Source organism: Pan paniscus, chromosome 13, assembly GCF_029289425.2.
Source record: "Pan paniscus chromosome 13, NHGRI_mPanPan1-v2.0_pri, whole genome shotgun sequence".
Classification (NCBI taxonomy): domain Eukaryota; kingdom Metazoa; phylum Chordata; class Mammalia; order Primates; family Hominidae; genus Pan; species Pan paniscus.
The window spans coordinates 76,000,796-76,014,785 of record NC_073262.2 but is presented as its reverse complement, the minus strand read 5'-3'; the positions used below and the strand labels follow the sequence as shown (position 1 = coordinate 76,014,785).

The 13,990-nt window shown below is 40.0% G+C and overlaps 1 pseudogene; it reads left to right on the top strand.

Annotated features, from left to right (window-relative positions):
• The first annotated feature begins 2,437 nt into the window (after positions 1–2,437).
• On the top strand, positions 2,438–3,510 carry LOC112439099 (cytochrome c oxidase subunit 7B, mitochondrial-like; annotated as a pseudogene).
• Positions 3,511–13,990: the final 10,480 nt, after the last annotated feature.

Here is a 13,990-nt window from a genome sequence, read left to right as displayed (position 1 = left end):
TGCCTCAGCCTCCCGAGTAGCTGGGATTACAGGCGTCCACCACCACGCCCAGCTAATTTTTGTATTTTTAGTAGAGACTGGGTTTCACCATGTTGGTCAGGCTGGTCTTGAACTCCTGACCTCAGGTGATCCACCTGCCTCAGCCTCCCAAAGTGCTGGGATTACAGGTGTCAGCCACCACACCCAACTACTTTACTCTTTAATTAATATACTTCAATACATATTTAAATAATAAATATTTAAATAATATATCAGCAATGTTGATATAAGTACCATTTAGTCCATAGCTTATATGGCAAGAAGGAATTGGAGCAGAACTTGAGATATAATGGACGTTGTCAAGAGGTTATGTACTCTGAGACTGAAAAGCATACTTTAATATTGCCCCATGATATCATCTCTAGATACAGTAGCTGGCTATGATTTTAGGAGACTTTTTTCTTTCTTTCTTTCTTTCTTTCTTTCTTTCTTTTTTTTTTTTTTTTTGAGACACAGTTTCACTCTGTCGCCCAGGCTGGAGTGCAGTGGCATAATCTCGGCTCACAGCAACCTCTGCCTCCCAGGTTCAAGCGATTCTCCTGCCTCAGCTTCTCAAGTAGCTGGGACTACAGGCATGTGCCACCATGCCCGGTTAATTTTTGTATTTTTACTAGAGACTAAGTTTTGCCATGTTGCCCAGGCTGGTCTCGAACTCCCAACCTCAAGTGATCTGCCCACCTCAGCCTCCCAAAGTGCTGGGATTACAAGCATGAGTGACCACACCCAGCCTAGGAGCTTTTTTCTTTTGGAACAGGCATGTGAGCTTATAATTACAAAAGTATATTTGAATTATATTGGCCTAGGGCTACTTTGGAACTGTAGAATGAGAAAACATATGTGTTTATCAGACTTGATAATAATAGCTAAAATATATTGAGCACTGCATTCATTCCAGAGAGGTACTCATTTTATCCTAATGCCAATTTGTGAGGTAGCCTTGGATTATTACTTAGGAATAAGTACACTGAGACACAGAGAGATTAATTTGCCGAAGTTCATAAAACGTGATAAGTGGCAGAGCTACTTTTCTAGCTCAGGTGAAGTCTACATTCTTTACCATTGTACTGAGCGGGACAGCATCTGAATACCCATCCCTGTCAGCTTAAGCACTGCGTTTGACACCATGTGATACTGCTCCCCTACTTCCAGTCACCAAAGATTGGACGCCTGATGACATAGGGACTGCTGATTCAGAAACACACATGCATGACGTGAACTAAGCCAGTCATTTTCCTTCTCTTGGCTTCATTAATCGCTTCTAATACTAAGAGATAATGCTGGTCAATGGTAAGATTAAAGGTAAAACCATGCCCTGGTTTTACCGCAGACCAAAGCCTGCTGTGAGCAGGCTTTATGAGGAAGCAGAAAAGACACAATGGCCAGCGAGGAGGCTGGGCTGCTTAGGGCAGCATTAAGAACTACTCAAGGCTGGGTGCGGTGGCTCACGCCTGTAATCCCAACACTTTGGGAGGTCGAGGCGGGCGGATCACGAGGTCAGGAGATCGAGACCATCCTGGCTAACACAGTGAAACCCCGTCTCCACTAAAAAAAAAAAATACAAAAAAATTAGCCCGGCACCTGTAGTCCCAGCTACCCCGGGGGGCTGAGGCAGGAGAATGGCGGGAACCCGGGAGGCGGAGTTTGCAGTGAGCCGAGATCGCGCCACAGCACTCCAACCTGGGCGACAGAGCGAGACTCCGTCTCAAAAAAAAAAAAAAAAGAACTACTCAAAACTTGGAAAAATTAGGAACTGTAGAACCTGATTCCATCAGTCATGAATCCTAGTTGGAAATTGGTAAGGCCTAGCTATTCTAGTTGTCTTTCAGAGTGAGGGTTTGAAAGATCTCCTCTAGTTTGTCATCAGTGTTATGAGGGCATCTCTAGCATTCCCTGCCACGCTGTTTGTGTTTGGACCTCTCTTTTTCAGGTGAGAGACTGGAAGCCTGGCTGTGGTGTTATGTGAGTTTCCTAGGGCTGCCATAGCAAATTCCTGTCAACTTAGTGGCTTAAACAACAGCAATTTATTCTCTCAGAGTTCTGGAAAACAGAAATCTGAAGTCGAGGTGTTGGCAAGGCTGTGCTCCCTCCACAGGCTCTAGGAGAGATTCCACTTCCTTTTCCAGCTTCTGTGGCTGACCAAATGCCTTGAATGGTGGCTGCGTACTCCAGTTTCTGCCTCTGTATTCACAGGGCCTTCTCCTCTGTGTCTGTGTCTTCTCCTCCTGTGTCTCTTATAAGGACATCTGTCATTGGATTTGGGGCCCACCTTGGTAATACAGGATGATCTCATCTCAGGGTCCTTAATTTAATTAATCTGCAAAAACCCCTTCTCCAAATAAGGCCACATTCACAGCGGCTCGGCATTAAGACATGGACATATATTTTGAGGGGCTGCCATTCCACCTATTCCAGGTCCTGGGTTTGGTGTGGTGCCACTGTTTTTCTAAAAGCCTAAGGAAAGACAAAGGAGAGTAATACACTTTCAGGTTTCGGTCAGTGTTTCTTTTGTTTAATGAACTCTATGGGTTGGGCCCATGCAATTCCAGAAGGATTGCTAGAGAAAGTATCAGCCCACAATATTCTGCATGTTTTATGTCTGAAGCATGGGGAAAACCTTTACAAACAATTCGATTAACTCTTCCCACAGTTAACTTTGGGGACTCCCAGAAGATAAAATAATAAGAAAAAAAGCTGAAATCCTGCCATTTGACCAGTGAACGTTCCTGATCTAGTGGACTTAGAAACCTTCCCGAGGGACCTGATGCAAATTTGCACCAAAGCAGCAGCTGCATTTCCACAGTTCTAGCTTCACCTTCACAATGTTTACCTTGCTCAAAAAGGCACTAAGTCATCTCCAAGTTTGAAGCACCCAGCGAACAACAGCAAGGCAGAGCCACCAGAAGCATACACCTGATTTTCATGACAAACACGGTAACGCTGTATGAGCTAGTGAAACCACTTTCTGTATTGCTGTACGGATATGTATAGCAACACAAACTGGAATAGAATGGAACATGTCCCCTGTTGGCAGAGTCACCCCAAAGGAATGGAGAGATAAGTAGGCATCCCAGCTGGTATAATACTGAATTGTTCAGAAAACAACTCATAAATGATGCCAAGTGAAAGCACTGTGTACCCATTAAAACATTACATTATTGAAGAAGTAATGTTTTGAAGAGTGAACTCTTCAAAAAAAAAAAAAATTCTTACCTAGGATCACAAACTGGTGTTGACTAGGAGACAGTTCAGGTTACAGATAAAACAGAGATCTACCCAAGATAACTCAAGTAAAAGATACATGGGGAACAACAAAGAGACTCATGCAAACCCAGAATCAAATATTAGGCTGTAACAGCTCTGGGCCATGTGGGGAATGGGGTTTGGATTTGTAGCATCTCCAGGATTTCATGGATCTTCACCTGCTTTTCCACCCATAACATGACTGGCCTATACACCACTGTGTGTTTCTGTCTCTTGATGTCAAATATAATTTTCAGAAATTTGGAAACATAATTCTTATAGTTTGCTAAGTTTTGTACACAACTGGTTAATGTCCCACAGGAACATGAAACCATCTTTTTCAGAATTATCTTCTCTATTAACAGAAAAGAAAGTTATCACATCTTATCCATTTTACACAATTATAGAATGTCTAGCTTCTAATCAATTCTGTAAACAAAGTCCATTTCCCTAGAGAGTTAGGTGACGCTTAAGTCAAAGCTTTGGCGTGACACTAAAAATTCACACAATCAAAAAAAATTTCATAGAATCATATCGTTGCTTTATTTCTAAGTTTTGCATAATTCTCCTAAACATTCCCCCTTTTGATCAAAAGTAATCTTTAAGCATCCTTATTGGATAGTCAGCAAATCTAGAGCCATGTGGTGTTGATCAGCTACTAAGACCAGAATATTAAATTTTGCCTAGAGATTAAAAAATCTATAGTTTCATCTTCAATAGCTTCCATGGATTCAGAGATGATTTCTGTGGCTATTTACTCATCCATTTCAAAGCTAGGAAACCAAAACCAGAGAATTCAGCTCTACGAAGTTTTACCTGCAGTACCTTGTAAATGTACAGACAGGATCACCTGGGACTTTTGTCTGAACTCTTCTTTATTCTAGGCCTTGTTGTCTGATGCCATTTTCATAAACGTTGATTATTTTTCTTTGCCACCATGTTTTTCCCTCCTTATAACCTGTCTTCTGACAGAGCCCCTTCAGTCTTTAAACTTATTTCTACCATCCTGCCCCTGGCTTCTATCTTGTAATGAATTCCCCTTTTCTGTTTAAGCCAGCTTGAGTGGGTTTCTATTGCTTATAATTGAGTCTGAACCAATTCAATCACCTAATCCTACAGCCTAGGGTAACCAAACGTCAACTCAGACTTTGGTGGGACCCACATTACCCTTGGAACTGAAAGATCTAAACTAAAATTAATGTTTGTCTGACATTTTGATTAGGAAGAAACTATCAAAGGTAAAATTTGAGTTAAGTCTTGAAAAATCAGGCAGTTATTTATTTTTTTAAAAAAGTACTTGTACAAAAAAAGTATTTGTGGGGACTTCCACTTCTGAGAAGATAGAACAGACATATTTTTTTCCCTATTTCTCCTACTAATTACGACTAAAAATCCTGGATACTATATATACCTGGATACAAACATAAGGAGACTCCAAAAGATAGAAAGAAGAAAGCAGACCAACAAGGTACAGTGGAACCTGAGAACCCATACACGGGGGATTTCCTTTGATTTCCTTTTTGCCCCACGATCCCAGACTTGAAGTGGAGGAAGCCAGCAACCCATATTGTCAGTGATTCCAGAACAAAAGAGCCCCAAAAAAAGTCTATTCTCTCCAGCCATAAGACCAAGAAAGATGTAGCCAAATGAGGCAAGAATTTTAGACGATACCCACTCTACTCCATCCAAACACCATAGAAAACAATTGTGGCCCCATCTCTACCCCCATTAGCAAAAGTCAAGAAGCCTAAACTTCCACTCAGCAGATAGCATAACAAGGTATCCCAACACACAATCCCAAAGGGCTGGTGTCAGAGAGGGACAAGCAGAGAGCTGAGAGCTTCATCTCTGCTGGCCAGTAACAGGGACCTTCCCCTCCCCATGGTGTCAGTGGAGACCATATGGGGAGCCTGGACTTCCAGCCCCTTCCAACACTAATGAGGCACCCTTTGCCATTCCTGCCAGGGTGGTATCAGAGGGTCTAGTGAAGAGTCAGAACTTTGACCACTGTCTAGCAGTAATTAGGTCACTCCCACCAAGGTGTCCGTGGAGACCACATAGGGAACTGAGGCAGAAGGAGCCTGCTCCCCTCAGGTCTCAATGGTGGCCAAGTAGAGAACATGGACTTGTACCTCTACCAGTCATAAAGAGGCAGCATCATCACACATATCTCCCCTACCAGAGTAGTGTCAGAAAAAGCCAACTAAAACAAAAAGTTTAGATAAAATCCAGAGTCTCAGAACATAATACAAAATGTCTAGGTTCCAGTGGAAAAGTACTCATCATACCAAAAACTAGAAAGATCTCTGTCTTAGCTTAGGCTGCCATAACAAAATACCATAGACTGGGTAGGTTAAATAACAGGAATTTATTTCTCACAATTCTGGAGACTGGAAGTCCAAGATTAGGGTGCCAGCAGGTCAGTGTCTAGTGAGGATCTTCTCCTTGGATTGCTGTGTCCTCACATGGCCTTTCTTTGGTGCACAAGGGTGGAGAGAGGGAGAGAGGAAGCAAGCTGTCTAATGTCTCTTCTTTTACAAGTGCCAGTCCCATAATAAGAATTCCACACTTATGACACCCCAAAGTCCCCATCTCCCAAGCATTATCACACTGGGGCTTAGGACTTCAACATATAAATTTGTTGGGAACACAGTTTGGTCCATAGCAACCTCAAACCAGTGAAAAAAGACAATCAATATGTGCCAACACCAAAATGAGAGAGATATTAGCATTATTTCACAAAATTTTAAAGCAGCCATGATAAAAAATATTTCAGCCAGACATGGTGGCATGCACCTGAAGTCCCAGCTACTTGGGAGGCTGAGGTAGGAGATCTGCTTGAGCCCAGGAGTTCAAGACCAGCCTGGGCAACATAGTGAGAACCCCTCTCAAAAAACAAAACAGTTGGCCAGGTGCAGTGGCTCATGCCTGTAATCCCAGCACTGGTGCAGGCCAAGGTGGGAGGGCTGCTTGAGCCCAGGAGTTCAAGACCAGTTTTGGCAACATAGAAAGACCTTGTCTCTACAAACGATTAAAAAATTAGCTGGGTATAGTAGTGCATGCCTATGGTCCCAGCTATTGGGGAGGCTGAGGTGGGAGGACTGCTTCAGCCTGGATAGTTGAGGCTGTGGTGAGCTATCATGCCACTGCACTCCAGCCTAGACAAGAGAGAAAGACCTCATCTCGAAGAAGAGGAAGAAGAAGAAGAAGGAGAAGGAGAAGGAGGAGGAGGACGATGACCCAAACTGAAATCTTAAAGTTTAAAAATACAGTAACTGAAATTAAAAGGTAACTGAAATTAACAGCAGAAAGGAGTGAACTTGAAGATAACGCAATAGAAATTAACCTGAATAGCAGAGAGAACAAAGCCTAAAAAGAAAGAAAGAAAGAAAGAAAGTCAAACAGGGACCTGTGGGTTATAATAAAGTATCTAATATTAGTATCATTAGAATCCTATAAGCAGAAGCAAAAGATAATTGAGAAAGTACTCAACAAAATAATGGCTAAAAACTTTCCAAATGTGTCAAGGGACATAAATTAATAGATTTAAGAAGCCGGGCATGGCTGGGCATCTTGGCCCATGCCTGTAATTCCAGTGCTTTGGGAGGCCAAGGCAGGAGGAGCACTTGAGGCCAGGAGTTCAAGACCAGCCTGGGCAACATAGTGAGGCCCAGTCTCAAAAAATCAAAAAACGGCATGATGGCACATGCTTGTAGTCCCAGTTACTTGGGAAACTGAGGCAGAAGGATCACTTAAGCCCAGGAGTTTGAGGCTATAGTGAACTATGATTGTACCATTGCATTCCAGCCTAGGCAAAATGTGAGACTCTGTCTCTAAAAAAATAAAATAAGGTAAGACAAGATTAAACTTAAAAAATTAAATATGTTTTTTAAAAAGCTTAACAAACCCCAAAAAGGATAAACTCAAAAAAACATACCAAGGATCAGGGATGGTGGCTCATGCTCATAATCCCAGCACTTTTGGAGACTGAGGCAGGAAAATCACTTGATCCCAGGAGTTTGAGACCAGCCTGGGCAACATAAAGAGACTCTGTCTGTAAAAAACAAACAAACAAACCATACCAAGATATATAATAATTAAACTAAAGACAAAGAAAAATCTTGAAAGCAGCCAGAGTAAAATAATACCTTATCAATAAGGGAAACAATTAAAATGATAGTGTACTTCTTATCAGAAAGCATGGAGATCAGAAGGAACTGGCACAATATTTTTTCAGTGCTAAAAAAGAAAACTATTGATATGGTTTGGGTGGGGACACAGCCAAACCATATCATCTTGAATTCCCACATGTTGTGGGAGGCACCTGATGGGAGGTAATTGAATCATGGGGGCAAATCTTTCCCGTGCTGTTCTCATGATAGTGAATAAGTCTCACAACACTAGATGGTTTTAAAAAGAGGAATTCCCCTGCACAAGCTTTCTCTCTTTGCCTGCTGCCATCCATGTTAAGACGTGACTTGCTCCTCCTTGCCTTCTGCCATGATTGTGAGGCTTCCTCAGCCACGTGGAACTGTAAGTCCAATTAAACCTCATTATTTTGTAAATTGTCCAGTGTCAGGTATATCTTTATCAGCAGTGTGAAAATGGACTAATACAACTGTCAACTCAGAACTTTATACCCAGCAGAACTATATCTTTCAGAAACAAAGAAGAAACCAAAACATTCTCTGATTAAAAAAAAAAAAAAAACTAGAAAAATTTGTGGTTAACAGACCTATTCTCAAAGAATGGCTAAAAAAAGTTCTCTAAACAGAAGGGAAATGACAAAAGAGGAAAGTATGAGACATCAGGAAGGAAAAAATAACATATTAAGGAAAAGTATGGATAAATAATGCCTTTTCTTCTCTTAAGTTTTGTAAATTATGTTTGATGATTGAAGCAAAATTTACAATGGCTGATGTAGTTCCAAATGTATGCAAAGGATATACTTAAGACAATTATATTACAAGCAGGGGAGGGCAAAGGGATGTAAAGATTTAAGGTTTTATACTGTACTTGAACTACTAAAATGAAAACACTAGTAGACTGTGATAAGTTATGTATTCATAATGTAATATCTAAAGCAAACACTTAAAAAGCTACACAAAGAGATACATTCAAAAATACATTAGACAAATCAAAATGGAATTCTAAAAAATGTTCAAGCAACCCACAGGAAGGCACATAAATAGAGAAATGAACAAAAAGAAAAGAGAAAAACAGAAAATGAAATAATAAAATGGCAGACACATTTTTTTCTCAGCCGTTTGGCTAGATCAAGTGTTAAATGGAAGACCTAATCCATTATTTTTAATTAATTAATTAATTTTTTTGAGACAGCATCTCTCTCTCTGTGTTGCCCAGACTGGAGTGCAGTAGTGTGATCGCAGCTCACTGCAGCCTCAACTTCCTGGGCTCAAGCAATCCTTCCACCTCAGCCTCCAACATAGCTGGACCACAGGTGTGCACCCCCATATCCAGCTAATTTTTTATTTTTTGTAGAGATGGGGTCTCACTATGTTGCCTAGACTGGTCTGGAACTCCTAGGCTCAAGCAATCCTCCTGCCTCAGCCTCCCAAAGTGCTGGGATTACAGGTGTGAGCCACTGCACCTGGCCACACTAAATCTTTAGCATATTAAGAATTACATTAATATAAGTGGTCTAAATATACCAACTAAAGGACAGAGATTGCAGAGTGGATTTTAAAAAAATATGACCCGACTATATGCCATCTATAAGAAATGTATTTCATATATAATAATGTTGGATGAAAAAGATATTATACAAGCATTAATTTTAAAAAGTAAGAGTGCTATATCAGTATCAGATAAAGCAGAACTCAGAGTAAAGAAAATTAACAAAGACGGAGAGGGACATTTTATAATGGCAAATCAGTCACTCTACCAATAAAACACAGTAACCTTTTTTGTTTAGACAAGGTCTCACTCTGTCGCCCAGGCTAGAGTTCAGTGGCATGATCTCAACTCACTACAACATCCACCTTCCATGCTCAAGTGATCTTCCCACCTCAGCCTCCCAAGTAGCTGGGAGCACAGGCATGTGCCACCATGCCCAGCTAATTTTTGTATTTTGTGTAGAAACAGGGTTTTGCCATATTGCCCATGCTGGTCTCGAACCCCTGAGCTCGAGTGATTCACCTGCCTTGGCCTCCCAAATTGCTGAGATTACCCATGTGAGCCACCATGCCCGGCAAAATATGATAATCTTAAATATGTATATGGCTAAGAATAGAGCTGCAAAATGTGAGAAACAAAAACTGATAGAATTAAAGGAGAAATAAATACATCCGTAATTACAGCTGGAGACTTCAACACTCCTCTCAACAAGTCATAAAACAAGTAGACAGAAAACAAAGATATGGAAGAACTCAACATCACCAACCAATAAGAGCTAAGTAACTTTTATAGAATACCTCACTGAATAACAACATTATACACTCTCTTTTCAAGTGCTCAGCAAACATAAGCAGATACATCATATCATAGGTCAGAGCAACAATCCCTAAGACATTTAAAAGAATGTACATCACACAGAATGTGTTCTCTTACCATGATGAAATCAAACTAAAAATGAATAACATAAAACTAAGAGGAAAATCTTCCAACACTTGGAAACTAAACAACACACTTCTAAATAATCCTTAAAAAGGAAGTACCAAGGGAAATTAGAAAATACACAATACTTAATGAAAATAAAAATACAACATATTAAAATGTGCCAGACACTCCCTGTTGATAGGGAAATTCATAACCTAAATGCATATATTAGGAAAGAGAATAACTATCAAATCAGTAATTAAAGCTGCCAACTCAAGAACTCTGAGAAATAAGGGCAAACAAAACCAAAAATATCCAGAAGAAAAGAACAATGATTCAAGTATAAATCAATGAAATTTAAAACAGGAAACCAATAAAGGAAATCAATGAAAGGAAGAGCTGGGTCTTCAAAAAGATCAATAAAATTGACAAATCTCTTTTTAGACTGACAAAGGAAAAAGAGAATACACAATTGCCAATATCATGAGTGAAGCAGGGGATATTACTACAGACTCTGCAGACAACACAAGGAAAATAAGGAAATACTATTAACAAACCTGACAGACAAAAATTTGGCAACTTAGATAAAGTGGACCAATTTATCAAAAAACACAAATTGCCACAGCTCACCAAACATGAAATCAATAGTTTGAATAGTTCTATAACTATTAATAAAATTGAAGACGTAATTTTAAAATTTTCCCCAAAAGTCATAACCAGGCCTGGATAGTTTAGAGAAATTCTACCAAAAAATTAAAGAAGAATTAACACCAATTCTATACAATCACTTCCAGAAAATAGAAAAGGAAGAGACACCTCCCAACTTATTTGATAAGTATTACTATAATGCCAAAAGCAGAAAAAGACAATACAAAACCCAGCAAACTACAGATCAATATTCAAAGAGGGAAACTTTCTAACTTGATAAAGACCATCTACAGAAAACCCACAGCTAGCACTTCACCTAATGGTAAAAGACTGAATCCTACTCTGTACAATTGGGAAAAGGCAAGGTTGTCCATTCTTCATTCTAATTACTTCTATTTAATACAGTACTGGAAGTCTAGCCAGTGCAATAAGGCAAGAAAAAGAAATAAAAGCCATACAGGTCAAAAAGGAAGAAATAAAATTGTTTCTATTTGCAGATGACATGATTATTTATGTATAAAGTCTCAAGAAATCTACAAAAAAACCCCAAAACCTTTCTAGAATGAATATTTACAGCAAGATTGCAGGAAACAAGTTAATATAAAAAATCAATTGTATTTCTATATATTAACAATGAGCACATGGACATTGAAATGAAAAATACATTACTGGCCAGTGTGGTGGCTCATGCCTGTAATCCCAGCACATTGGGAGGCTGAGGTGGCAGGATCACCTGAGTTCAAGGCTGCAGTGAGCTATAATCACACCATCACTCTCCAGCTTGGGCGAAAGAATGAGACCCTGACTCCTAAAAATAAATAAATAAAAATACATTATCATTCACAATAGTACCAATAAAAAAGAAATAGGTGTAAATCTAACAAAACGTGTACAGGACTTACATGTTGAAAACTACACAATGTTGTTGAGAGAAATTTAAAAATATATAAACAAATGAAAAGAAATACTGTGTTATTGAGTTAGAGATCTGATACACTAAAGATATCAGTTCTCAAATTGATATACAGTTTAATACAATTCCTAGCCAAATACCAGCAAAGTTTTTGAAGGTATAGAAAATAAAAAGCAGGCCAGGTGCGGTTGCTTAAGCCGGTAATCCCAGCACTTTGGGAGGCCAAGTCAGGTAGATCACATGAGGTCAGGTGCCAAGACCAGCCTGGGCAACATAGTGAAACCCTGCCTCTACTGAAAATACAAAATTAGCCTGGCGTGCTGGCACACGCCTGTAGTCCCAGCTACTCAGGAGACTGAGGCAGGAGAATCGCTTGAACCTGGGAGGCAGAGGTTGCAGTGAGCTGAGATCACAGCACTGCACTCCAGCCTGGGTGACAGAAGGAGACTCTGTATCAAAACAAAACAAAACAAAAAAAGGAAGGAAGGTGGGAGGGAGGGAAGGAAGGAAGGAAGGGAGGGAAGAAAGGAAAGTAGAGTAGCTAAAACAATTTGTAAAAAGAATAAATGGGGCTGGGCCTGGTGGCTCAAGCCTATAAGCCCAGCACTTTGGGAAGCTGAGGCGAGTGGATCACTTGAGGACAGGAGTTCAAGACCAGCCTGGCCAAAATGGTAAAACCCCATCTCTACTAAAAATACAGAAAATTAGCCAGATGTGGTGGCACGTCGGTAATCCCAGCTTGTTTGGAGGCTGAGTCAGGTGAATCACTGGAACCTAGGAGGTAGAGGTTGCAGTAAACCGAGATCACAGCCACTGTACTCCAGCCTGAGAGAAACAGCAAGACTCTGTCTCAAAAACAAACAAACAAAAAGAATAAATGGAGAGAAATTGGTCTATCCAATTTTAAAACTTACCATATAGCTATAGTAATCAGAATCAGAGTGTGATATGGTGAAGGGATAGACACATACATCAATGGAATTTCTGTTGAGAACCCTAAAATAGACCACCACAAATATACCTAACTGATATTTGACAAAGCTGCAAAAGCAATTCAATAAAGGAAAGATAGCCTTTTCAACAAGCAGTGCTGGAGAATTGTGCATCCATAGGCAAAAAAAAAAAAAAAAAAATGAACCTCAACCCACTTTTCATACCTTATACAAAAATGACCTCCAAATGGATTATGAATTTGACTGTAAAATGTAAAACTATAAAACTTTTAGAAATAAACATAGGAGAAAATCTTCAGGACCTAAGCTAGGTAGAGAGTTCTTAGACTTGACATTAAATCATAATTCATAAAAGAAAAATTGATAAATTTGACTTCATCAAAATTAAAATCATTACACACTGCTAAAGATCCTGTTATAAGTTTGAAAAGACAAGCTACAGTTTGCAAGAAAGTATTTGCAAATTGCATATCAGAGAAAGGGCTAGTATCTAGAAAGTATAAAGAGCTCTCAAAACTCAACAGTGACAAAGTAAACAATCCATCAGGGCATGGTGGCTCATGCCTATAATCTCAGCACTTTCAGAGGCCTAGAGAGGTAGCTCACTTGAGCTCAGGAGTTCGAGACCAGCCTGGGCAATATGGTGAAACCCCATCTCTACAAAAAATATAAAAATTATCCGGGTATGGTGGACTGTGCCTGTAGTCGCAGCTACTCAGGAGGCTGAGGTTGTTGCAGGAACCAAGGAACTGGAGAAACCAATGGGTGGAACAGGAGGATTCTATTTAGGTGCACTGGCCCAGCAGATTTGCATCCAAAAGGCTGAGCCCCAAACAAAGACTTGGCTTGACTTTTATACATGCATCAGTGGTGCAAAATGCAGTGGTGCGAAAGCAGGTTTATAGAAGCAGAATAAAGGCAGTTTATTAAACAGCAACAGGCTCATAACTCAGGCTTTCATGTGATTCTTGCTATGCGGGCCAGGTGGCTGTTATCTAGGCTTGCTGAAGATGCCCGCACAATCTTATCTCGTGTCCTTCCCTATGGCACCCAGATGGCTACAGTCTAAGCTTTCTCAAGCTTGCTCAAAACTTGCAGTGCAGGATACAATTGCATGGAGTGGGGAGGGATTCAAGGGGGAAACTGTTCATACCGCAGGAAAGGAAGAAAGTTTGTTTTTTTTCTTCTTGCATCTTCTGCTTCAAGGTAAGAGGATTGCTTGAGCCTGGGAGGCAGAGGTTGCCGTGAGCTGAGATCATGCCACTGTAGTCCAGGATGGGCAACAGAGTGAGATCTTGTCTCAAAAAAAAAACAACAAAAAAGTAAACAATCCAATCAGAACAAGTGCAACACATGAAGAGACACTCCACAAAAAACAAGATGTACAGATAGTAAGTAAGCACACGAAAAGATCTTTGGTATCATTAGCTATTAGGGAAATGTACATTAAAACCACAATGAGATATCACTACACACCTATCATAATGGTTAAAATTAAAAATAGCAACACTGCCAAATGCTGGTGAGGATGTAGAGAAACTGGATCACTTATACATTGCTGATAGGCATAGAAAATGAGACAGTTACTCTGGAAAACATTTTAACAGTTTCCTAAGAAACAAAGCATGACACTACCATA